The following is a 24,158-nucleotide window of genomic DNA, read 5'->3' as shown; positions in this document are numbered from 1 at the left end:
TCATTGGGGAATGATATGTTTTCAGTGTCTGTGCTGTTGTGATCTGTCAGAAAAGCAAAAGAGTGCGGGAAGGATGCACCAGCCGGGACTCGAACCCGGGTCACAAGCTTGGGAAGCTCGCATGATACCTCTACACCACTGGTGCAGTCAATATGAGCCTTTCCCTTCCTCATTAGGAAGGCTGCAGGGAACTTACACAGTGTAACTGTCAGGTGTTTGGTCACTTCACTGTCGCAAATTATTTATCCTGAGAAAGACGAGGCTTCCCTGAGGCTGGCTGGCTGGGAACCATTGAGTGCAGAGCACAAGATTTGCCATTTCTAGGGCTGTTGCCAGAAAGATGGCAAAGCTTCCAAAATTTAGTAAAATAAAAAAAAAAACCTTGATCAACAACAGAAAGTCCCACTTTGTTCAGCCTGCAGTCAAAGACAAAAGAGAAAAACATCAACTGCCTAGCAGAGGATGGTTTCGATCCATCGACCTCTGGGTTATGGGCCCAGCACGCTCCCGCTGCGCCACTCTGCTGGATGGAAGGGCTTCTTGGCCCGTTTGTTATTTGTAGCTTGTCTGGCCATGAAAGGTAGGTCTCCTGCTCAAAAGATGGGGGCGGGGAAGAGAGAAAGGGTATAGATTCTAGCCTGAGGTCGGAGAAGGCTAAGGCTATCTTTTTCTTCATCCAAGCAGTACAGGAGAAAACAGCTAGCAGACGTTCACAGCTGGTAACTCCAGATTTGGAAGTGATGTGAATCTGCTCCAGATTTTTGGATTTTGCCGGCATTCTCTGAGGTACTGAACCCAATGTGGGGGGGGGGGCAAAGATTCAGGACCTTGGACATCTCCCCTAAAACCCCTGCAACAGATTCTCAGCACCTCTGAGTTGTTTGCCAAGCCTTGTCAGAAGTATTAGCATCTTTAAATATAGGAGTGAAAGATACTGAAATTTAACATGTGAAGATTTGAAAATTTGCTCTCACTGGTAGCTTTTTCCAGTGTAAGTTTTAAATACGCCCTTTTCCCTTGAGTATTTTCAGAGTGTTTTCACACTAAGGTTTTAAAAAGCGGTGCTTTTAAAATATAGATTTGAATGGCCAAAGTCCTATTGTGTTTTCTTAAATTTGTAAGGGAGACTGTTCTGGTTTCCTGGTACTGCCCATTGGGCAGCAAGAGCTGGAAAGTATTGAATACTATTGTAGAAGTAGTTTTGTATAAATATATAGCCAAATCATCCATAATGATGGACCTGCTTTTCTGGTTTCACAATTAAATAACACAGGCTGTTTCCAAGTTCGGTTAGCACCTTGCAAGGATTTCATTCCCCCTCTCAGACGACCAGTGCCTATGGGAGATGTTGTGGGATAGTTCCCTAGCTGTGCCCACTTAATCCTGACCTAACCTCAAAGCCATGGAGTTGGGACTGCCAGGCTAACAGAGTGTGCTAAGCTGGGAGCGGGAAAAGGAGAACCCAACCAACCCAGTTTCTGTAGTGTAGTGGTTATCACATTCGCCTCACACGCGAAAGGTCCCTGGTTCAAAACCAGGCAGAAACATCTTCCTGTTTTAACAAGCTGGTGCCCCTTCTTCCCCATATTGAGGACATGGGAACGATCTTGGACATCAGGACACCCCAAGGAGATTCAGTGCAAGAGATATAGGTAGAAGATCTAATATGAATTCTGTTGTTTGTTTGTTTTTGTGATGCGGTTTCCTTCTGCTTTCTGCACATTGAGCATTTTCTACGGAATTGTATTAACTATATGCCCCCATAACTATCTCTCAATGATGTCAACAGATGTCATGTCATCCCTTTCATTATGTGGAAGCCATGGGAACTGCAGGACAGGAGGAAGAGCTCTTTAATGGCTGAACATTTCTGCCACCAAATGACATTGCCAGCAGAGGGAAACTCTCTGAAATTAAAGATATCCTCCTCCCGTCCCGTAGCTCTGATAGGTGCCATGCAATGAAAAAGGAGACAAAAGTAGAACATTTTTAATGACTGAAAATCACTCCTCAGACTTAGTTATGTCAACAGCCAGTGTTTTAAGTGATGCTGTAAGCCACCCGTCTCTGGGAGACAGGTGCCATATAAATAAATGAAACAAACAAACAACCATTAGGTTTTTAAATCATAGTATAAAGGTAAAGGTAAAGGTTCCCCTTGACAATTTTTGTCCAGTCGTGTTTGACTCTAGGGGGCGGTGCTCATCCCCATTTCCAAGCCATAGAGCCAGCGTTTTGTCCGAAGACAATCTTCCGTGGTCACATGGCCAGTGCGACTTAGACACGGAACGCCGGTTACCATCCCACCGAGGTGGTCCCTATTGATCTACTCGCATTTGCATGCTTTCGAACTGCTAGGTTGGCGGGAGCTGGGACAAGCGACAGGCACTCACTCTGTTGCGTGGATTCGATCTTACGACTGCTTGGTCTTCTGACCCTGCAGCACAGGCTTCTGCGGTTTAGCCCGCAGCATCACCACGTCCCTCTAAATCATAGTATAGCAACTATGAAAATTTTGAATATTTAAGTCTCAGACCTCTATATTTTTAAAAATAAATCTATGTACAAATCTAGTACTACTAGAAGCATTGGCCTCATAACTGCATTTTAGGCGGTGCCATGAATCCCCCTTGGGCTTTAGTCGGACCTTCACTAGGAACTGTCCATGATCCGCAACATGATTCTCAAAACACGTTCCGCACCTCGGACCGCTTCTGTATAGAGCCCACTCAAATCTAGGACAGACTTCACAAGCCCTCCAAAATTCAGCTCACCAGTTCTCACAAATGGATAATTGTTTTCTCTTCTGATCTCTGGACTAAAAAAGGACTCACCTTCCTGAACCTCAGGGCCAACTCTGTTCCCTAGTTGTAAACCTATATTGCCTGCTGCCACTTCTCTTGAAAGGAAGGTCTCAATGGCACCCACGGTGAAAACCATCGGAGCTTGAGTTCTGGCTGCCACAGACCTTTCCTTGTGCTCTTTTTCATTCCAAGGAGTAATAGCACAAAACCCGATATTTACACGCACCAGAATCTCCATTGCATGGGGGGGAAATGCTGCCAAGGGTGGGATTCAAACCCACATGTGCAGAGCAGAATGGATTAGCCACCTTCACTAATGTTACAGACGGGTCATTCACAGTCGTCCCTGGGTGGGCTCGAACCACCATCCTTCTGGTTAACAGCCAGACGCGCTAACCCTGGTGGTGGTACCACCCCTCTGCTTCCTTTTTCCTGAGGTTTCACAGACAGAGCGACTCTGTGGCCACTGGCCTGAGAAGCCCTCTTAGCTCACTCTCTACCCAGCCAGAAGACGGGCACAATGGAACTGCTCTGGGCCCATAACCCAGAGGCTTCAGGATCTGTCCTTCCAGTGAACACTCAGGGTTGATTTCCTTTAGAATTGATAGGTTTGTTCTCCTTGCAGTCCAGGGGACTCTCAAGAGCCTCCTCCAGCACCACAGTTCAAAGGCATCAATTCTTCGGCGGTCTGCTTTCTTTATGGTGCAGCTCTCACTTCCATACATCACTGCAGGAAAAACCATAGCTTTGACTATGCGGACTTTCGTTGGCAAGGTGATGTCTCTGCTTTTTAGGATGCTGTCAAGGTTCGTCATCGCTTTCCTCCCAAGAAGCAGGTGTCTTTTAATTTCGTGGCTGCCGTCTCCATCTGCAGTGATCATGGAGCCCAACAGGGATAGAAGTGGCCAGGTTTTCTAATTTTCTAGAGTTCTGCTATCCAGATCTTGAGATTTATGAAAGAACCACAGCTTTGGAATGGATGAATCATGTTTCCTAAGTTAGCAATTCAAAAGCCTACCCCTTGTCCTTCTCCCCAATCTTTTTGGTTAAAATCACATGCAAACTTGTTTACTGTGAATCTGTGCTTTACAGGAGCTGCCCATGCTACTGAACAGCCTCCCCCCCCCCAATGCCTCCATCACAACCAAAATAATAGTTCAGTGTGTTCGATAATTCAGTTTCAACTCCTGTAAAGTTCAAACAAACTGGAATGGATTCACAGCATCTCTGAAACTGGAGTCGCCATGTGCTACTGACTGCTGATACTTTATGATGTAATGCCTGGATAAAGGGAGGAGCAGAAGCCCTCTTAAACCTCAGGACCGCCTCTCTTCTTTCACTGTCACCACAACCAACCAACCACAACATCTTTTGGGCAAAACTGAGCTGGTAACTTTCAAGAAACCTGAAAAGCCAGCTTCCATGTCCCTTTAAGTCTTCTTATACTTCTGTGCCTAAGTACGTATGTATATAGGTACTATATTCATTTTTACCCCTCCTTTGTCCAAGAAACGGAACACAACGTGCCTTGGAGAAAACTTTTACCCAGTAGAAGGCTAGAATACAATAAAATTTAAAATACAGAAATAAAATTAAACTCAATTCTATTACTTAAAAAAGAACCAGAAATAAAAAAGATGTAAAAGAAATAAGGTAAAGGTAAAGGTTCCCCTTGACAATTTTTGTCCAGTTGTGTTCGACTCTAGGGGGTGGTGCTCATCCCCGTTTCCAAGCCATAGAGCCAGCGTTTTGTCCGAAGACAATCTTCCGTGATCACATGGCCAGTGCGACTTAGACACTGAATGCTGTTACCTTCCCACCGAGGTGGTCCCTATTTATCTACTTGCATTTGCATGCTTTCGAACCGCTAGATTGGCGCGAGCTGGGACAAGCGACGGGCGCTCATTCCGTCGCGTGGATTCGATCTTACGACTGCTTGGTCTTCTGACCCTGCAGCACAGGCTTCTGCGGTTTAGCCTGCAGTGCCACCACATCCCTTTTTGTAAAAGAAATAGAAGCGATTAATTATAATTTACCTTAAAATAGTAAAAAAGCAGCCTGTCCATAGGGATGTTATAATTGGAGGCTCTTCATTGACAAGGATCTGCTTAAATAAAAAGGTCTTTTCCTGCCACTGGAATGAAGACCCTTTTTCCTTCGTAGATGTGCTAACGAGAGCTAACGAGTTTCCCTTCTGACCTAGACTTGACTCTGGGCTGCCATCGCCGTTCCCTTCAGCTTTTCTGCAATTCAAAAATGTTATAAGTAACAGAAAAGTCTCTAAACATTGACCCACATCGGAGTCTTCACCACATGGAGAAAAGTGATGACGGTGTGTGTGCATGCGTGTGCATGTGTGTAATATGCAAACACAAATGCAGAGATAAGCAATTAGCAAGCCGTTGCCTTCCATGTTCAGCTGCCTTGTCAGAGTGAGATCCTCCCCAGATGGGCCCAAACCACCCCTCCTTCAGCTTAACAGCCAGACATGCCAGCCAACGGAATGACAGAGCCCCCAAAAATGCTGCATCTCTGCTCCCTTGGGCCTGAAGTAACATGGACAGAGATGGCACAGGGGAAAAATGCCATTCAACATGTTGTACCGACCAGCAGCCTTCCCACCCAGCAGAGTGGCGCAGCGGGAGCGTGCTGGGCCCATAACCCAGAGGTCGATGGATCGAAACCATCCTCTGCTAGCAGGCTGATGCTTTTTCCCTTTGATGCTAAGCTAAATAAAGGAGGGCCTCCTTGCTTTTTTCCCCTGCTAAACCTTTGCAGACTTGTTCTTCTGTCTGCCAACAGGCCTTGACGTGGCAAATGTCTTGCTCTGCACCTAAAGGCTCCTGGCCGGGCAGACCCATAGGAGCCTCTTCTTTCTCAGGACAAAACATCAGTCCCGGTGAAGGGACCGGACTCTAGAGGGAACCAAAGGAACGTCCTGCGCTGTGCAGTTTCCTCACAGCCTTCCCTCTGAGGAATAAATAAAAGGCTCACATCAAGTGCACCAGTGGTGTAGAGGTATCATGCGAGCTTCCCAAGCTTGTGACCCGGGTTCGAGTCCCGGCTGGTGCATGCCCTCCCATACCTTTTGCTTTGCTGAGAAGGAAAAAAAACAGCACAGTCATTTGAGACATATTCTCCCAGGGTGGAAAAAGATCTCTGTTATACCAACCATGCTGTGGAAGCACAAATACAGAAACTCTCCCAAAGTGGCTTAATTGTTTCCGTGGGTGGGTGCAAGTGAGCAGGTGGAGGTACAGCCTCCCCATAGCTTGGGTGCAAGAATGGGGACTTGTTGCAACTTGCTCTTGAGTCTGACTTAAGTCACTCAGTCAATTTGACTCAGACTCAACTCAGGGGGGTTGAAAGACTTGGACTTGACTTCCAACTCCGAAACATTTTTCTGACTTGCCTTGTCAAGTCCCTATTAGAGAGAGACCCTCCCTGCTCCAGCCGCTGCCGCCAGCCCCTTGCTCAGAGGCAGCAGGCCTGGCTTCCCTTCCAGGAGGCCACCTGCAGTCTCTGCTCAGGCATCTGCCACCCAGCTGATAGGCCAGCGCATGCGCAGAGACCGTGGCCAGTTCCAGGAAGGGAAGTCGGCCTGCTGCCTCTGTGCATGTACATGTGCTGGCCCAGTTTCCCTTCAAGGCTCATCATCTGCACATGAGACTTGGACTCGAGGCATGGGACTCAGAATTCAGACCCCAAGACTCAGTCTGTAAGCTGGTTTTGATTCCTGGCTGGCATTTCTCTTCCTCTCTGCTTTGTTTTACATTCCATGCAGTAACAATAACATGAAAAGGCCAAGCATCTACATGCAAAAGATGCTCTACCAGACAGAGGAAAGTGTGTACAAGGGCAGAGCACCATGGATTAGCAGTCCATCACGTTCACCACTTGGCCACCTCGTCCAGGATGGGGCCTCCTCCACTTCCTGACCCTGAGTGGGCTTGAACAGACAGACAGACAAGCCCCAGAGGTTCTTAAACTTGGGTTACATGGGCGTTTTTGAACTGCAACTCCCAGAAATCCCAGCCAGCACAGCTGGTGGTGAAGGCTTCTGGGAGTTGTAGTCCAAAAACACCTGAGTAACCCAAGGTTAAGAACCACTGGACTAGCCCATTGCACCACAAGGACCCTGGTGGGGGTGCCCTCCCTCTGCCTTTCTTTGGCCTGATGTTTCATATAGGAAAAAGTCTCGACGAGGGTGGGATTCGAACCCACGCGTGCAGAGCACAATGGATTAGCAGTCCATCACCTTCACCACTCGGCCACCTCGTCCAGGGTGGGGCCCTCCACCACCGTCCCTGGGTGGGCTCGAACCACCATCCTTCTGGTTAACAGCCAGACGCGCTAACCCATTGCGCCACAGAGACCTTGGTGGTGGTGGTGATGCCCTCCCTCTGCCTCCCTCTGGTCTGAGGCTTCATGGATAGAGTGAATCTGTGGCCAAAGGCCTGACAAGCCCTCCCTGCTCCTTTGCCTCTTATCCAGCAGAGTGGCGCAGCGGGAGCGTGCTGGGCCCATAACCCAGAGGTCGATGCATCGAAACCATCCTCTGCTAGCTGGCTGATGCCTTTTCTCTTTTTCCTTGGATGCCGGATTAAACAAGATGGTCTCCTCCCGCTGCTGGGTGGTCAGATTTGTACAAAAAGATTCTTAATGTCCTCTTGATTGCTTCTCTTTGGCCACAGGCCCAGAACTGGCTGTGGTCCAGACTGTATATAATGCCTCCTGGCCAGGCAGCCTCATGACTGCATTTCCTGTGGGAGGCCAAAAAACTTCAGCTTTTAGGAAATGACCGAACCTCCGAGGGGACCTAAGAAAGACCCAGTGAGGGAGAAGTAGTGTAAAACAGTCCTAGAGTTGTTCAAATCTTAGTTGGTGCACCCCTGTCTTTTCCTTTAGAAAGGCAAAATCAGTGCAACAAATAGAATATTTTGAAAAACCTCAACCACCACCATAGAGTAGGGCAGTGGAGGTTTGGTCACTGATATTTCGCAGGTGCTGTGAATCCAGTCCAGGTTTTGGTTTGCACTTTAGATATTTAGTGATATAGGGCTTGTCCAGACTGGTCATTTTGGCTGTGGGGTGGACAGGGTTCCAAAGCATCTGTTGAGGTTGGGGGGAGCTGCAGTGTGCCATTCGGCATGCTCCTCTTGTCCAAATATCAAATGACCCCTTGTAACCCAATCAGCCGTCCATTAAGCACTTCCTCTGATCCTCTTTACAGGATCGGGGAAAGTGAATTTTTTTTTATATTGCTCCTCTCTCCCCCTATTAGTGTTCCCTCCTCCCTATTTCTCTTCCCTCATTGTCCCTCCACTTTCTCTCCCAAACTCTCCCTCAGAACCAGCAACCACAGTGAGAGAGGCTGCTGGAAGCTGCTATCTTCCAGCTAAACATCAAGTGTGAACCCCCAAAATGTGCATGTCTTACTGCTGGGCAAGAAAATTGGGTGGCCGCTCTTAACGGGGAAGGATGGGTTGTTCTAAGTAGAAACACATGTGGATTAGGTCTTTCCCTCCCTCCAAAGAGCGCCACCCGCAATCCATCTATCATATCTATATGCCAATGGGGAGAAGCCCATAGTCTGCACAAGGGTTATCTATGGCACTGGTTCTTAACCTTGGGTTACTCAGGAGTTTTGGACTGCAACTCCCAGAAGCCTTCACCACCAACTGTGCTGGCTGGGGTTTCTGGGAGTTGCAGTTCAAAAGCATCTGAGTAACAAAGGTTAAGAACCACTGATCTGTGGGGCTCAATTTTGGGAACAGGCTTGTGGTTCAGCACCTTGGACAGCTCATTTCAAGCCCAGCTCAAAACTCGGCATGGGTTTGCAGCACCTCCGAAACTGGAGTCATCAGCCTTTTTACTGCAATTAGGAAAAGATAAGCAAGGGTGGAATTTGAAACCACGTGCCCTAAGGAAAATGGATCAGCAGTCCATCTCTTTTACCACTTGGCCACTTCATGAAAAGTAGGGCAAACCAAACCATCCCTGGATGGGCTTCAATCTCCAACCTTCTGGCTAACAGGCAGACATGCTAACCCATTGCACCATAGAGACCTTGGCAATACAACTACAGTACATGAGTTCTCCCGGGTTGAGGTTTTATGATGCAAGGGAAAATGGGATGATGAGTCGTATCGGCCATCACTTTGGCCACCACAGGCGTAGAATCTGCCATGTTCTGCTCTGCCATAAGGCCTCTTGACCCCAGAAGGCCAGGGCAGACTTTTTATTAAGAGGCCAAATTCTCAGAAAGGATATTCATTAGGAAGCCCCACGTTAGGTCTCCCTGTGCAAACTTATCCCAGCATGTTGTACCTGTTTTCTAGAGTTTTGCAGGGCGAACACTGAAATTTGTACTGCCCCCACCATGGCCTAATGGACGAATCCTGCTTTCTCATGAAAAGCAGTTCATCTTTGATCAGAAAGAGCACAGGAGGTAGGGACTGAGAGGGTGGCAGCTTTCATTTTGCCCATAGCCGGGCCAGGAAACCATTCTGCAAAGCATGGTTCATCCCACAGCAAAGGGAAGGTCCTTAGGGAAGAGCTCCTGGTTAGGGTAAAACAATATGACACAGGAGCCTTGCCAAAGCCCGGGATTGAACCAGGGACCTTTAGATCTTCAGTCTAACGCTCTCCCAGCTGAGCTACTTTGGCTGCCCAAAAACTGAACCACAAACTCAATGTCTAAGGGGGACCAGAGAAGGAATGGAATTTCTCCCCTTGTGTGACAGACATTTAAGTGTACTTATATAACCATATCTCCAGGAAGGGGTGGAAATCTGAAAGTAACACAGAATACACTTGGAGTGTCATATAGCCCTGCAGGAGCTGTGGAACTACAATCCCCATGAGCTGATACCCAGTTGCACTAGAGCACTCCCACTCAATCAAAGAAATGACTTCTCTTTGAGTTTCCTGGGTTGGATGGTGATGTGGAAAGTCTTTCTGCGGAGAGCCAAATGTGCAGAAAGACAGGTGGAGAGGCGCTGATCCTATGGAATCAAACCTTCTGTCATCTGCATGGCAGGGAGAAAAAACAACACCAAGGGTGCAGGACATGGCACTCTGGAAGATAAATCTCACTATGTGGAAGGGGCCTCAGTTACCAGTCAAGAGTACAGTAGGATCCCCATATTGGCTCCAATTATGCCCCCTCCACATAAGAAGAAAATGGTTTTGATCCATCGATCTCTGGGTTATGGGCCCAACATACTCTTGCTGAGCCACTTTGCTGGGTAGAGCTGAGATGGCTTCTCAGGCCTTTGGCTACAGATTCAATCTGTCCATGATACCTAAGGCCAAGAGAGACAGAGGGCTGGCTCCATCAGCAGGGTCTCTGTGGCGCAATGGGTTAGCGCGTCCGGCTGTTAACCAGAAGGATGGTGGTTCGAGCCCACCCAGGGACGGCGGTGGAGGGCCCCACCTGTGACAAGGTGGCTGATTTGTGTAGATGATGGACTGCAGGTTCTGCACACATGGGTGTGACTCCCACCCTCGCTGGCACTTTTTTCCACTGCTTGAAGAGCCTGTGATCTCTTGGGTCATATAATCAAAGATGGGTGTGATCAGATGGACTGTTTGTGGCCTGATGGGTGTGATCAGAAGCTCTCCTTCTGGACTGTTTGTGGCATGGTCCGGGCAAGCTACTTCCCTGCAGCCACGTGACTTACAGGCAATATCATTCCAGCACCAATCTGTGCTCCAACTGGACTTTTTTGATTTGGCAGCAATGATGCTCTCTTTAGGGTACAGGATGGCGTGATTCCCTGGAGGTGTCGGGCAGAAAGGTTTGGCAAGGTGATGATTTCTGGTGTGATCAGCCATGATGTTTTCTTGTTGTCTGATACCACCCTGAGAAACCTACACAGTCTACATTCCACCTGCAGAACTGGCATAAGCCGTGTTCCTTACCTTCTACGGTGCAAGGTGTCCTCTCTTACAGATGGCAGCCCTTTTTTATATAGTGGCATCCATTTAAAGAGCTATTGAGTTCAACTCCCATTGGAAGATAGTGGTGAATGCTCCAAAGCTGGAGGCATTCAAGAGAAAAGCAGACAACCCTCTATGAGATTTGGATTCCTGCCTTGAGGATGGACAGGATGGCCTTCTAGACCCCTTCCAACCCAACTATTCTATGTTTCTATGGTCTGTTCTGGTCAGACTTCATTTCAACTCCTGTGTCCAGTTCTGGGTGACTCCATTTTTAAAAAAGCATGTTGAGAAGCTGGAATGGGGCCTGTCATGAAATTGAAGGAGAGTGGAACTTGTAGTCAGAGATTAAAGGAGAATGGGAATTGTAGTCAATGAAGAGGAAAGAAGATGGAGTCTATTAGGCTTTGAAAATGAAAGGCATTGAAGACATGGGAATGTGTGAAGGGCAGAGAGGTTGTTTTTCTTAATTTACAGCCAGCCTGTTACAGTGTGAAACCTGATAAAGATGCAAGGAGGCCCAGCACAGAGACCCAACAAATTGTTTTCTAATTGGAATGGAGATAAACCACGTGCATCTCCATGAGAATTGTGGGCGGAATAGACAGTTATGCCTCTTTGACTTGATCGGTTTATGGTCATGAAGGAGGAGGTCCGAGGAATGTAGAAAATGGATGATGGGTTATGTGAGAAAAGTTCTTCATCACCATTATCATGGCGTAGAAGAGAACTTGAAGGTTTGTGTATGTAGTTTCAAGGACAGAGAATGTAGGTAAGAGAAGAAGGAGGTGGGCTAGCCCACCTTAGCCCAGTGTTAGTGTTTTTTATTTTAATGGGAATTAAAATAACTAACTATGGTAATCCTTTGGAACATGTTCTTTAAGCTAATGCTTGACCAAAACCAAACTGTCTCTATGAAACCATATTTTCTTAATAAAATATATGTAATGGCCATTGACTAGCTGCCAGAGAAGTCCTAATTAACTAAGCTGTTGCGAGTTCTTAGATATCACAAAGCCCATGTTGCTGTACTTGCAAAGTACTGGGTAAAAGTAAAGTGTTCTTTTAAGGTCAGGCTTGTTCTAGGTGCAAAGGCTACACACTGCTGGAGGTTGAGGACTTGCCCCAGCGTAAAAGGTGATAGATTGTTTGGCTGAGGAACTCCCTGACCGAAGGACCCATGCTCCTTAGAGAGATTCAGTCCTGACAGAAGGTATCAAAAATGATTAAGGACTGCAGAAACCTGGCCCAGGGAGGAATAGTTGAGGGCATTGTTCATGTTTAATCCGAATAAGAGAAGATTGAGAGGCAGAATTAGAGCAACTTTTAAAGTTGTTTAAAGATTGTTCACATGGAAGATGGAGGACTCTTGATGTCTGTGCTTCCAGAGGGTGAGACGGATTCAGATGATAAGATGGAATTATTCCCACCAACCTTTAGGAAGCATATGCTGATGGTAGAACTTCTTGACTGTGTGGAAGGGGGACGACCTTGGAAGATGATGGACTGTCCTGCACTGCTCAAACAAAGGTTGGCTGGCTGTTGGTCATCTGTTGGGAATAGTTTTGCTGTAGATTTCAGAATTTGTTTGGGTGTAGCTCAGATGGCCCCGGAGTCCATCCCCCCCCCCGACAGTCCAATCTCGAAGTTGGCCATCCACCATGAGCAGGATCTGCCCAACAGACCAGGCATCAGGCACAAAGGTGACCTGGGCTCAAAACATTTCAATTCCCTTATCCTAAATGTCAGAACAAATATTCTTTGGCTTCTCCTTTTCCATTTTTATTCGTTTTTCCAAGAGGCAGTGCAGTAAAACACCCATATTCAATGGGATCAGTAACTGCTGATTCATTTATCCACAGTCTGTAAATATTAAAGATACGAAAAGAAAAATCCTAGAAATATATATCTCTAAAGATGAAGCCACTAGAACTGGCCATTAGAGGCCATGCTATATACAGCATTATTTCTCTAGAGAAATAATCCTTCACTAATATCCACATTTTCCAGCATCTGATCAAACTGATGCCCTATAGATACGAGGCCCAACTATGACAGAAATGCACCTCAATGGAGTATGAGAGCAGTTCTGTTGGTATCTCGAGTTACGTACATCTGGTGTTCACAAACTACCCTGTTTCTATAGCATGTCCTCATTGCCATGTTCCTGTTCAGACTGACATTGTTGCATCAAAGATAAGGTATTAAAGCCACCTTATCTACAACTTAGTTCTAGCCTTAATGCAAATCCATGGTTTCTGTAAGGGCAGCACATTGCCAGTACTGGCCATTGCTCGGTAAGAGAAAAGCTGTAAATTAATATGTCATTTTCTCCCTCCTTTATGACACTGTCTGCAATCAGATTTGGAGTAGCTGAAGAAACAGGCGGGTCAGGAGGATCTTCCATCAGGGAGTCTCCATTGTAGATGGCCCTTCTCTCTCAGGCTCTGCCTGAACAGACGGTGATGGACTATGCCCTGAGAACCAGGGCTCCTGCACTTTCTCTCTTGCCTCCTCCCTGATGGTCTAGTGGTTAGGATTCAGCGCTCTCACCGCCGTGGCCTGGGTTCAATTCCCAGCCAGGGGAGGGCTTGGCACAGCCAGTCCTGCTCCCAAGGAGAATGAATCAACTTTAAGTTAAGAATTTTTTAATCTAAAGCCAACCATCCAGCAGTGGGAGGAAATCTTGTTTAATTCAGTATCAGATGGAAAAGAGAAAAGGCATCAATCACCTAGCAGAGGATGGTTTCGATCCATCGACCTCTGGGTTATGGGCCCAGCACGCTCCCGCTGCGCCACTCTGCTGAATAAGAGGCAAGGAGGCTGGGAGGGCTTGTCAGACCATTGGTCTGAGGCTTTACTCTATCCATTAAACATCAGACCAAAGGGAGGCAGAGGGAGGCCGCCACCACCACCACCAGGGTCTCTGTGGTGCAATACATTAGCACGTCTGGCTGTTAACCAGAAGGATGTATTCTGGTTAACAGCCTTCTTCTGGAAGAAGGTTTTGCCTATGTGAACCATTTCCTTCTGTTAACCAACAGGAAATGGCTCACATGGACAAATCCTTCCTCTCTCCTTATCTTTTGGAACAAAAGGAGCAGAGGAAAGTTTGCACACATTGAGAAGTTCGTGTGATGCCTTGTAGACATCATTTCCCATCCTTGAAGCCTGGATATTCCTTCTTAATCTTCTCTGCTCTGCTCTTTCCTTTCCAGTCAACCAAATATTGACTCCGGGAGGGAGTTCTGAACAGACAGCAGAGGCATCTGTGCAGGTCTCCAGGGCACCCCAAACTCCTCCATTTTAAAAAGACTGAAATGGTGGAGGTGGTTGGTTTTTTAGAATAAGCCCTTCTGTTCTGGCCACTGCCAAAAGACCGCTAATGCCAATGGCCTGACAAGCCCTCCCAGCTCCCTTGCCTCTTATCCAGCAGAGTGGCGCAGCGGGAGCGTGCTGGGCCCATAACCCAGAGGTCGATGGATCGAAACCATCCTCTGCTAGCCGGCTGATGCTTTTTCTCTTTTCCTTCTAATGCCAGATGGAACAATAGGTCTCCTCCCTCTGCTGGATGGTCAGCTTTGGACAAAGAGATTTTAAATGTGCAGTTGGTGGTTTCCATCTGGCCACAGGGCCAGAACTGGCTGTGCTCCAGACTGTACCCAACGTTGCCTGTACTAGGCAGCCCTGTGACTGAATTTTCTGTGAGAGGGCAACACCTCAATCCTTCTGAGGTCAGTCTGATCCTTGACATTTGAGGTACAGGAGGCAGAATATTTTGGACTACATCCGATAGGAATCTGCAGACATTCCCCCAGCCAGTCTTGTGACAGATGAAGGTCTAAGAGGTGTATTGGCATTCGTAAGCTCTTGAATGAATGGTAGTCTCTGCCCTGTCATTTCTGCATTGGAAGCCTCTCCAAAAACTACAGACTCCCAAGTCTCCTGTTTATACTTTGCAGGAGCTATCCAAGGTACTGAATGTGGGGTCCTGCATGCTCCCGCTGCACCACTCTGCTGGATAAGAGGCAAAGGAGCAGGGAGGGCTTGTCAGGCCATTGGCCTCCGATTCACTCTATCCATCAAGCCTGAGACCAGAGGGAGGCAGAGGGAGGCCACCACCACCACCAGAGTCTCTGTGGCGCAATAGGTTAGCGTGTCTGGCTGTTAACCAGAAGGATGGTGGTTCGATCCCACCCAGGGACGGCGGTGGAGGGCCCCACCCTGAACGAGGTGGCTGAGTGGTGAAGGTGATGGACTGCTAATCCATTGTGCTCAGCATGTGTGGGTTCGAATCCTGTTTTTCCTATGGGGAAATGGCTCACATGAACAAATCCTTCCTCTCTCCTTATCTTTTGGAACAAAAGGAGCAGAGGAAAGTTTGCACACATTGAGAAGTTCGTGTGATGCCTTGTAGACATCATTTCCCATCCTTGAAGCCTAGATGTTCCTTCTTAGTCTTCTCTGCTCTGCTCTTTCCTTTCCAGTCAACCAAATATTGACTCCGTGAGGGAGTTCTGAACAGACAGCAGAGGCATCTGTGCAGGTCTCCAGGGTACCCCAAACCCCTCCATTTTAAGAGGACTGAAATGGTGGAGGTGGATGTTATTTTTTTTAGAATAAGCCCTTCTGTTCTGGCCACCACCAAAAGACTGCTAATGCTCCCAGATCGTTGAGATTTGAACTCAGGACCTCCAGATTATAAGACTGTTGTGCTGCTGACTGCACTAAGAAGGCTGCAAGGGAGGAAACAGAAGGAAAGTCTTTGGGGTGCCAATCCCAATCCCACCAAGTGAGTCCTTTTACCATGTGAAGTTACTGTCCTTGAAGCCTGGATGGTGGAGGTGGATGTGTTTTTTTAGAATAAGCCCTTCTGTTCTGGCCACTGCCAAAAACTCTCGACGAGGGTGGGATTTGAACCCACGCGTGCTGAGCACAATGGATTAGCAGTCCATCACCTTCACCACTCGGCCACCTCGTCCAGGGTGGGGCCCCCACCGCCGTCCCTGGGTGGGCTCGAACCACCATCCTTCTGGTTAACAGCCAGACGCGCTAACCTATTGCGCCACAGAGACCCTGGTGGTGGTGCCCTCCCTCAGCCCCCCTTTAGTCCGAGGCTTCACGGATAGAGTGAATCTGAGGCCATTGGCCTGACAAGCCCTCCCTGCTCCTTTGCCTCTTATCCAGCAGAGTGGCGCAGCGGGAGCGTGCTGGGCCTATAATCCAGAGGTCGATGCATCAAAACCATCCTCTGCTAGCTGGCTGATGCCTTTTCTCTTTTTCCTTCGATGCAGGATTAAACAAGATGGTCTCCTCCCGCTGCTGGGTGGTCAGATTTGTACAAAAAGATTCTTAATGTCCTCTTGATTGCTTCTCTTTGGCCACAGGCCCAGAACTGGCTGTGGTCCAGACTGTATATAATGCCTCCTGGCCAGGCAGCCTCATGACTGCATTTCCTGTGGGAGGCCAAAAAACTTCAGCTTTTAGGAAATGACCGAACCTCCGAGGGGACCTAAGAAAGACCCAGTGAGGGAGAAGTAGTGTAAAACAGTCCTAGAGTTGTTGAAATTTTGGTTGGTCCACCCCTGAATTTTCCTTTAGAAAGGCAAAATCCGTGGAATAAATAAAATATTTTGAAAACCTCAACCACCACCATAGAGTAGGGCAGTGGAGGTTGGTCACTGATATTTCACAGGTGCTGTGAATCCAGTCCAGGTTTTGGTTTGCACTTTAGTTACTTAGTTATATAGGGCTTGTCCAGACTGGTCATTTTGGCTGTGGGGTGGACAGGGTTCCAAAGCATCTGTTGAGGTTGGGGAGAGCTGCAGTGTGCCATTTGGCATGCTCCTCTTGTCCAAATATCAAATGACCCCTTGTAACCCAATCAGCTGTCCATTAAGCGCTTCCTCTGATCCTCTTCACGGGATCAGGGGAAGTGAATTTTTTTATATTGCTCCTCTCTCCCTCTATTAGTGTTGTTCTATGGAATTCTCCATTCCCTCCTCCCTGCTTCTCTTCCCTCATTGTCCCTCCGCTTTCTCTCTCAAACTCTCCCTCAGAACCAGCAACCACAGTGAGAGAGGCTGCTGGAAGCTATCTTCCAGATAAACATCAAGTGTGAACCCCCAAAATGTGCATGTCTTACTGCTGGGCCAGAAAATTGGGTGGCTGCTCTTAACGGGAAGGATGGGTTGTTCTAAGTAGAAACACATGTGGATTAGGTCTTTCCCTCCCTCCAAAGAGCGCCATCCGCGATCCATCTATCATATCTATATGCCAATGGGGAGAAGCCCATAGTCTGCACAAGGGTTATCTATGGCACTGGTTCTTAACCTTGGGTTACTCAGGAGTTTTGGACTGCAACTCCCAGAAGCCTTCACCACCAACTGTGCTGGCTGGGGTTTCTGGGAGTTGCAGTTCAAAAGCATCTGAGTAACAAAGGTTAAGAACCACTGATCTATGGGGCTCAATTTTGGGAACAGGCTTGTGGTTCAGCACCTTGGACAGCTCATTTCAAGCCCAGCTCAAAACTCGGCATGGGTTTGCAGCACCTCCGAAACTGGAGTCATCAGCCTTTTTACTGCAGTTAGGAAAAGATAAGCAAGGGTGGAATTTGAAACCACGTGCCCTAAGGAAAATGGATCAGCAGTCCATCTCTTTTACCACTTGGCCACTTCATGAAAAGTAGGGCAAACCAAACCATCCCTGGATGGGCTTCAATCTCCAACCTTCTGGCTAACAGGCAGACATGCTAACCCATTGCACCATAGAGACCTTGGCAATACAACTACAGTACATGAGTTCTCCCGGGTTGAGGTTTTATGATGCAAGGGAAAATGGGATGATGAGTCGTATCGGCCATCACTTTGGCCACCACAGGCGTAGAATCTGCCATGTTCTGCTCTGCCATAAGGCCTCTTGACCCCAGAAGGCCAGGGCAGACTTTTTATTAAGAGCCCAAATTCTCAGAAAGGATGTTCATTAGGAAGCCCCACGTTAGGTCTCCCTGTGCATACTTATCCCAGCATGTTGTACCTGTTTTCTAGAGTTTTGCAGGGCGAACACTGAGATTTGTAGTGCCCCCACCATGGCCTAATGGACGAATCCTGCTTTCTCATGAAAAGCAGTTTATCTTTGATCAGAAAGAGCACAGGAGGGAGGGACTGAGAGGGTGGCAGCTTTCAATTTGCCCATAGCCGGGCCAGGAAACCATTCTGCAAAGCATGGTTCATCCCACAGCAAAGGGAAGGTCCTTAGGGAAGAGCTCCTGGTTAGGGTAAAACAATATGACACAGGAGCCTTGCCAAAGCCCGGGATTGAACCAGGGACCTTTAGATCTTCAGTCTAACGCTCTCCCAGCTGAGCTACTTTGGCTGCCCAAAAACTGAACCACAAACTCAATGTCTAAGGGGGACCAGAGAAGGAATGGAATTTCTCCCCTTGTGTGACACACATTTAAGTGTACTTATATAACCATATCTCCAGGAAGGGGTGGAAATCTGAAAGTAACACCTTGGAGTGTCATACAGCCCTGCAGGAGCTGTGGAACTACAATCCCCATGAGCTGATACCCAGTTGCACTAGAGCAATCCCACTCAATCAAAGAAATGACTTCTCTTTGAGTTTCTGGGGTCAGATAGTGGTGTGGAAAGTCTTTCTGCGGAGAGCCAAATGTGCAGAAAGGCAGGTGGAGAGGCACTGATCCTATAGAATTCAACCTTCTGTCATCTGCATGGCAGGGAGAAAAAAACAACACCAAGGGTGCAGGACATGGCACTCTGGAAGATAAATTTCACTGTGTGGAAGGGACCTCAGTTACCAGTCAAGAGTACAGAAGGATCCCTGTATCCATGGGAGGTTGGTTCCAATTATGCCCCCTCCACATAAGCAGGAAATGGTTTTGATCCATCCATCTCTGGGTTATGGGCCCAGCATACTCTTGCTGAGCCACTCTGCTAGGTAGAGCTGAGATGGCTTCTCAGGCCTTTGGCTACAGATTCAATCTGTCCATGATACCTAAGGCCAAGAGAGACAGAGGGCTGGCTCCATCAGCAGGGTCTCTGTGGCGCAATGGGTTAGTGCGTCTGGCTGTTAACCAGAAGGATGGTGGTTCGAGCCCACCCAGGGACGGCGGTGGAGGGCCCCACCTGTAACAAGGTGGCTAAGTTGTGAAGATGATGGACTGCAGGTTCTGCACATGTGGGTTCGACTCCCACACTCACTGGCCCTTTTTTTCACTGCTTGAAGTGCCTGTGGTGTAAACTTTGCATCTTAGAAAGGCAAATTGAAGGAGACATTTGTGGGATGGCTAAGACCCCACTCCAGATCACAAGATGGGGAAACTTGTTTTTATTTGATTGTGAGCTGAAACTTTTGCAACTCTCTTGGGTCGTATAATCAAAGATGGGTGTGATCAGATGGAGAAATAGCTCTCCTTCTGGACTGTTTGTGGCATGGTGCAGGCAAGCTACTTCCCTGCAGCCATGTGACTTATGGGCAATATCATTCCACCACCAATCTGTGCTCTAACTGGACTTTTTTGGTTTGGCAGCAATGAGGCATTTGTGCAGGTCACCAGGGCACCCAAAGCCCCTCCATTTTAAAAGGACTCACTTGGTGGGATTGGGATTGGCACCCCAAAGACTTTCCTTCTGTTTCCTCCCTTGCAGCCTTCCTAGTGCAGTCAGCTGCACAACAGTCTTATAATCTGGAGGTCCTGAGTTCAAATCTCAAACAAGGCAGCTGGGAGCATTAGCAGTCTTTTGGCAGAGGCCAGAACAGAAGTGCTTATTTTTTTTTTAAAAAAAATCCATGTCTACCATTTCAGTCTTTTTAAAATGGAGGGGTTTGGGGTGCCCTGGAGGCCTGCAGAGATGCCTCTGCTGTCTGTTCAGAATCCCCTCCTGGGGTCAATATTTGGTTGACTGGAAAGGAAAGAGCAGATCAGACAAGGCTAAAAAGGAATATCCAGGCTTCAAGGACAGAAAATGATGTTTACGAGACATCACATGAACTTCCCAATATGTGCAAACTTTCCTCTGCTCTCTTGTGTTCCAAAAGATAAGGAGAGAGGAAGGATTTGCCTATGTGAGCCATTTCCACAGGGGAAAAACTCTCGACGAGGGTGGGATTCGAACCCACGCGTGCGGAGCACAATGGATTAGCAGTCCATCACCTTCACCACTCGGCCACCTCGTCCAGGGTGGGGCCCCCAGCGCCGTCCCTGGGTGGGCTCGAACCACCATCCTTCTGGTTAACAGCCAGACGTGCTAACCTATTGCGCCACAGAGACCCTGGTGGTGGTGGTGGTGGTGGTGGTGGTGCCCTTCCTCTGCCTCCCTCTGGTCCGAGGCTTCATGGATAGAGTGAATCTGTGGCCAAAGGCCTGACAAGCCCTCCCAGCTCCCTTGCCTCTTATCCAGCAGAGTGGCGCAGCGGGAGCGTGCTGGGCCCATAACCCAGAGGTCGATGGATCGAAACCATCCTCTGCTAGGAGGCTGATGCCTTTTCTCATTTTCCTTGGATGCAGGATTAAACAAGATGGTCTCCTCCCGCTGCTGGGTGGTCAGATTTGTACAAAAAGATTCTTAATGTCCTCTTGATTGCTTCTTTTTGGCCACAGGCCCAGAACTGGCTGTGGTCCAGAGTGTATGTAATGCCTCCTGCCCAGGCAGCCACATGACTACATTTCCTGTGGGAGGCTAAAAACCTCAGCTTTTATGAAATGATCGAACCTCTGAGGGGACCTTAGAAAGACCGTATCAATTGCACCAGTGAGGGAGAAGTAGTGTAAAACAATCCTAGACTTGTTCAAATCTTAGTTGGTACACCCCTGTCTTTTCCTTTAGAAAGGCAAAATCAGTGCAACAAATAGAATATTTTGAAAAACCTCAACCACCACCATAGAGTAGGGCAGTGGAGGTTTGGTCACTGATATTTTGCAGGTGCTGTGAATCCAGTCCAGGTTTTGGTTTGCACTTTAGATATTTAGTGATATAGGGCTTGTCCAGACTGGTCATTTTGGCTGTGGGGTGGACAGGGTTCCAAAGCATCTGTTGAGGTTGGGGGGAGCTGCAGTGTGCCATTCGGCATGCTCCTCTTGTCCAAATATCAAATGACCCCTTGTAGCCCAATCAGCCATCCATTAAGCACTTCCTCTGATCCTCTTTACAGGATCGGGGGAAGTGAATTTTTTTTTATATTGCTCCTCTCTCCCTCTATTAGTGTTCCCTCCTCCCTGTTTCTCTTCCCTCATTGTCCCTCCGCTTTCTCTCTCAAACTCTCCCTCAGAACCAGCAACCACAGTGAGAGAGGCTGCTGGAAGGTGCTATCTTCCAGCTAAACATCAAGTGTGAACCCCCCAAATGTGCATGTCTTACTGCTGGGCAAGAAAATTGGGTGGCCGCTCTTAACGGGGAAGGATGGGTTGTTCTAAGTAGAAACACATGTGGATTAGGTCTTTCCCTCCCTCCAAAGAGCGCCATCCGCGATCCATCTATCATATCTATATGCCAATGGGGAGAAGCCCATAGTCTGCACAAGGGTTATCTATGGGGCTCAATTTTGGGAACAGGCTTGTGGTTCAGCACCTTGGACAGCTCATTTCAAGCCCAGCTCAAAACTCGGTATGGATTTGCAGCACCTCCGAAACTGGAGTCATCAGCCGTTTTACTGCAGTTAGGAAAAGATAAGCAAGGGTGGAATTTGAAACCACGTGCCCTAAGGAAAATGGATCAGCAGTCCATCTCTTTTACCACTTGGCCACTTCCTGAAAAGTAGGGCAACCCAAACCATCCCTGGATGGGCTTCAATCTCCAACTTTCTGGCTAACAGGCAGACATGCTAACCCATTGCACCATAGAGACCTTGGCAATACAACTACATGAGTTCTCCCGGGTTGAGGTTTTATGATGCAAGGGAAAATGGGATGATGAGTCGTATCGGCCATCACTTTGGCCACCACAGGCGTAGAATCTGCCATGTTCTGCTCTGCCATAAGGCCTCTTGACCCCAGAAGGCCAGGGCAGACTTTTTATTAAGAGGCCAAATTCTCAGAAAGGATGTTCATTAGGAAGCCCCACGTTAGGTCTCCTTGTGCAAACTTATCCCAGCATGTTGTACCTGTTTTCTAGAGTTTTGCAGGGCGAACACTGAAATTTGTAGTGCCCCCACCATGGCCTAATGGACGAATCCTGCTTTCTCATGAAAACCAGTTCATCTTTGATCAGAAAGAGCACAGGAGGGAGGGACTGAGAGGGTGGCAGCTTTCATTTTGCCCATAGCCGGGCCAGGAAACCATTCTGCAAAGCATGGTTCATCCCACAGCAAAGGGAAGGTCCTTAGGGAAGAGCTCCTGGTTAGGGTAAAACAATATGACACAGGAGCCTTGCCAAAGCCCGGGATTGAACCAGGGACCTTTAGATCTTCAGTCTAACGCTCTCCCAGCTGAGCTACTTTGGCTGCCCAAAAACTGAACCACAAACTCAACGTCTAAGGGGGACCAGAGAAGGAATGGAATTTCTCCCCTTGTGTGACACACATTTAAGTGTACTTATACAACCATATCTCCAGGAAGGGGTGGAAATCTGAAAGTAACACAGAATACACTTGGAGTGTCATATAGCCCTGCAGGAGCTGTGGAACTACAATCCCCATGAGCTGATACCCAGTTGCACTAGAGCACTCCCACTCAATCAAAGAAATGACTTCTCTTTGAGTTTCCTGGGTTGGATGGTGATGTGGAAAGTCTTTCTGTGGAGAGCCAAATGTGCAGAAAGACAGGTGGAAAGGCACTGATCCTATAGAATTCAACCTTCTGTCAGCTGCATGGCTGGGAGAAAAAACAACACCAAGGGTGCAGGACATGGCACTCTGGAAGATAAATCTCACTATGTGGAAGGGGCCTCAGTTACCAGTCAAGAGTACAGTAGGATCCCCATATTGGTTCCAATTATGCCCCCTCCACATAAGCAGAAAATGGTTTTGATCCATCGATCTCTGGGTTATGGGCCCAGCATACTCTTGCTGAGCCACTTTGCTGGGTAGAGCTGAGATGGCTTCTCAGGCCTTTGGCTACAGATTCACTCTGTCCATGATACCTAAGGCCAAGAGAGACAGAGGGCTGGCTCCATCAGCAGGGTCTCTGTGGCGCAATGGGTTAGTGCGTCTGGCTGTTAACACGAAGGATGGTGGTTCGAGCCCACCCAGGGACGGCGGTGGAGGGCCCCACCTGTGACAAGGTGGCTGATTTGTGTAGATGATGGACTGCAGGTTCTGCACACATGGGTGTGACTCCCACCCTCGCTGGCACTTTTTTTCACTGCTTGAAGTGCCTGTGGTGTAAACTTTGCATCTTAGAAAGGCAAATTGAAGGAGACATTTGTGGGATGGCTAAGACCCCACTCCAGATCACAAGATGGGGAAACTTGTTTTTATTTGATTGTGAGCTGGAACTTTTGCAACTCTCTTGGGTCGTATAATCAAAGATGGGTGTGATCAGATGGAGAAGTAGCTCTCCTTCTGGACTGTTTGTGGCATGGTGCAGGCAAGCTACTTCCCTGCAGCCATGTGACTTATGGGCAATATCATTCCACCACCAATCTGTGCTCTAACTGGACTTTTTTGGTTTGGCAGCAATGAGGCATTTGTGCAGGTCACCAGGGCACCCAAAGCCCCTCCATTTTAAAAGGACTCACTTGGTGGGATTGGGATTGGCACCCCAAAGACTTTCCTTCTGTTTCCTCCCTTGCAGCCTTCCTAGTACAGTCAGCTGCACAACAGTCTTATAATCTGGAGGTCCTGAGTTCAAATCTCAAAGAAGGCAGCTGGGAGCATTAGCAGTCTTTTGGCAGAGGCCAGAAGAGAAGTGCTTATTTAAAAAAAAAATCCATGTCTACCATTTCAGTCTTTTTAAAATGGAGGGGTTTGGGGTGCCCTGGAGGGCTGCAGAGATGCCCCTGCTGTCTGTTTAGAATTACCTCCTGGGGTCAATACTTGGTTGACTGGAAAGGAAAGAGCAGATCAGACAAGGCTAAAAAGGTATATCCAGGATTCAAGGACAGAAAATGATGTTTATGAGACATCACATGAACTTCTCAATGTGTGCAAACTTTCCTCTGCTCTTTGTGTTCCAAAAGATAAGGAGAGAGGAAGGATTTGTCCATGTGAGCCATTTTCACAGGGGAAAAACTCTCGACGAGGGTGGGATTCGAACCCACGCGTGCGGAGCACAATGGATTAGCAGTCCATCACCTTCACCACTCGGCCACCTCGTCCAGGGTGGGGCCCCCACCGCCGTCCCTGGGTGGGCTCGAACCACCATCCTTCTGGTTAACAGCCAGACACGCTAACCTATTGCGCCACAGAGACCCTGGTGGTGGTGTCCTTCCTCTGCCTCCCTTTGGTCCGAGG

The 24,158-nt window shown here is 48.0% G+C and overlaps 20 non-coding genes across 20 annotated transcripts; 7 read left to right on the top strand and 13 right to left on the bottom strand.

Annotated features, from left to right (window-relative positions):
* Positions 1-74: 74 nt before the first annotated feature.
* On the bottom strand, positions 75-145 carry TRNAG-CCC (transfer RNA glycine (anticodon CCC)). Its single transcript has one exon. It is a non-coding gene; the product is annotated as a tRNA-Gly (tRNA).
* A 308-nt stretch (positions 146-453) lies between these two features.
* Positions 454-525, bottom strand: TRNAM-CAU (transfer RNA methionine (anticodon CAU)). The gene has a single exon. It is a non-coding gene; the product is annotated as a tRNA-Met (tRNA).
* Positions 526-1,474: 949 nt separating this feature from the next.
* Positions 1,475-1,547, top strand: TRNAV-CAC (transfer RNA valine (anticodon CAC)). Its single transcript has one exon. It is a non-coding gene; the product is annotated as a tRNA-Val (tRNA).
* A 3,881-nt stretch (positions 1,548-5,428) lies between these two features.
* Positions 5,429-5,500, top strand: TRNAM-CAU (transfer RNA methionine (anticodon CAU)). Its single transcript has one exon. It is a non-coding gene; the product is annotated as a tRNA-Met (tRNA).
* Positions 5,501-5,805: 305 nt separating this feature from the next.
* Positions 5,806-5,876, top strand: TRNAG-CCC (transfer RNA glycine (anticodon CCC)). Its single transcript has one exon. It is a non-coding gene; the product is annotated as a tRNA-Gly (tRNA).
* A 1,127-nt stretch (positions 5,877-7,003) lies between these two features.
* On the bottom strand, positions 7,004-7,085 carry TRNAS-GCU (transfer RNA serine (anticodon GCU)). The gene has a single exon. It is a non-coding gene; the product is annotated as a tRNA-Ser (tRNA).
* A 21-nt stretch (positions 7,086-7,106) lies between these two features.
* TRNAN-GUU (transfer RNA asparagine (anticodon GUU)) lies at positions 7,107-7,180 on the bottom strand. The gene has a single exon. It is a non-coding gene; the product is annotated as a tRNA-Asn (tRNA).
* Positions 7,181-9,400: 2,220 nt separating this feature from the next.
* Positions 9,401-9,473, bottom strand: TRNAF-GAA (transfer RNA phenylalanine (anticodon GAA)). The gene has a single exon. It is a non-coding gene; the product is annotated as a tRNA-Phe (tRNA).
* Positions 9,474-13,263: 3,790 nt separating this feature from the next.
* On the top strand, positions 13,264-13,335 carry TRNAE-CUC (transfer RNA glutamic acid (anticodon CUC)). The gene has a single exon. It is a non-coding gene; the product is annotated as a tRNA-Glu (tRNA).
* Positions 13,336-13,481: 146 nt separating this feature from the next.
* On the bottom strand, positions 13,482-13,553 carry TRNAM-CAU (transfer RNA methionine (anticodon CAU)). The gene has a single exon. It is a non-coding gene; the product is annotated as a tRNA-Met (tRNA).
* Positions 13,554-14,179: 626 nt separating this feature from the next.
* On the top strand, positions 14,180-14,251 carry TRNAM-CAU (transfer RNA methionine (anticodon CAU)). Its single transcript has one exon. It is a non-coding gene; the product is annotated as a tRNA-Met (tRNA).
* Positions 14,252-14,880: 629 nt separating this feature from the next.
* On the top strand, positions 14,881-14,954 carry TRNAN-GUU (transfer RNA asparagine (anticodon GUU)). Its single transcript has one exon. It is a non-coding gene; the product is annotated as a tRNA-Asn (tRNA).
* A 693-nt stretch (positions 14,955-15,647) lies between these two features.
* TRNAS-GCU (transfer RNA serine (anticodon GCU)) lies at positions 15,648-15,729 on the bottom strand. Its single transcript has one exon. It is a non-coding gene; the product is annotated as a tRNA-Ser (tRNA).
* Positions 15,730-15,749: 20 nt separating this feature from the next.
* TRNAN-GUU (transfer RNA asparagine (anticodon GUU)) lies at positions 15,750-15,823 on the bottom strand. The gene has a single exon. It is a non-coding gene; the product is annotated as a tRNA-Asn (tRNA).
* A 2,226-nt stretch (positions 15,824-18,049) lies between these two features.
* TRNAF-GAA (transfer RNA phenylalanine (anticodon GAA)) lies at positions 18,050-18,122 on the bottom strand. Its single transcript has one exon. It is a non-coding gene; the product is annotated as a tRNA-Phe (tRNA).
* Positions 18,123-19,864: 1,742 nt separating this feature from the next.
* Positions 19,865-19,946, bottom strand: TRNAS-GCU (transfer RNA serine (anticodon GCU)). The gene has a single exon. It is a non-coding gene; the product is annotated as a tRNA-Ser (tRNA).
* Positions 19,947-20,168: 222 nt separating this feature from the next.
* On the top strand, positions 20,169-20,240 carry TRNAM-CAU (transfer RNA methionine (anticodon CAU)). The gene has a single exon. It is a non-coding gene; the product is annotated as a tRNA-Met (tRNA).
* Positions 20,241-22,135: 1,895 nt separating this feature from the next.
* Positions 22,136-22,208, bottom strand: TRNAF-GAA (transfer RNA phenylalanine (anticodon GAA)). Its single transcript has one exon. It is a non-coding gene; the product is annotated as a tRNA-Phe (tRNA).
* Positions 22,209-23,940: 1,732 nt separating this feature from the next.
* TRNAS-GCU (transfer RNA serine (anticodon GCU)) lies at positions 23,941-24,022 on the bottom strand. Its single transcript has one exon. It is a non-coding gene; the product is annotated as a tRNA-Ser (tRNA).
* A 20-nt stretch (positions 24,023-24,042) lies between these two features.
* Positions 24,043-24,116, bottom strand: TRNAN-GUU (transfer RNA asparagine (anticodon GUU)). The gene has a single exon. It is a non-coding gene; the product is annotated as a tRNA-Asn (tRNA).
* Positions 24,117-24,158: the final 42 nt, after the last annotated feature.

This window comes from Pogona vitticeps, chromosome 2 (genome assembly GCF_051106095.1).
Source record: "Pogona vitticeps strain Pit_001003342236 chromosome 2, PviZW2.1, whole genome shotgun sequence".
NCBI lineage: Eukaryota > Metazoa > Chordata > Lepidosauria > Squamata > Agamidae > Pogona > Pogona vitticeps.
The sequence above is the reverse complement of the archived record's forward strand: the minus strand, read 5'-3'. Positions and strand labels throughout refer to the sequence as shown.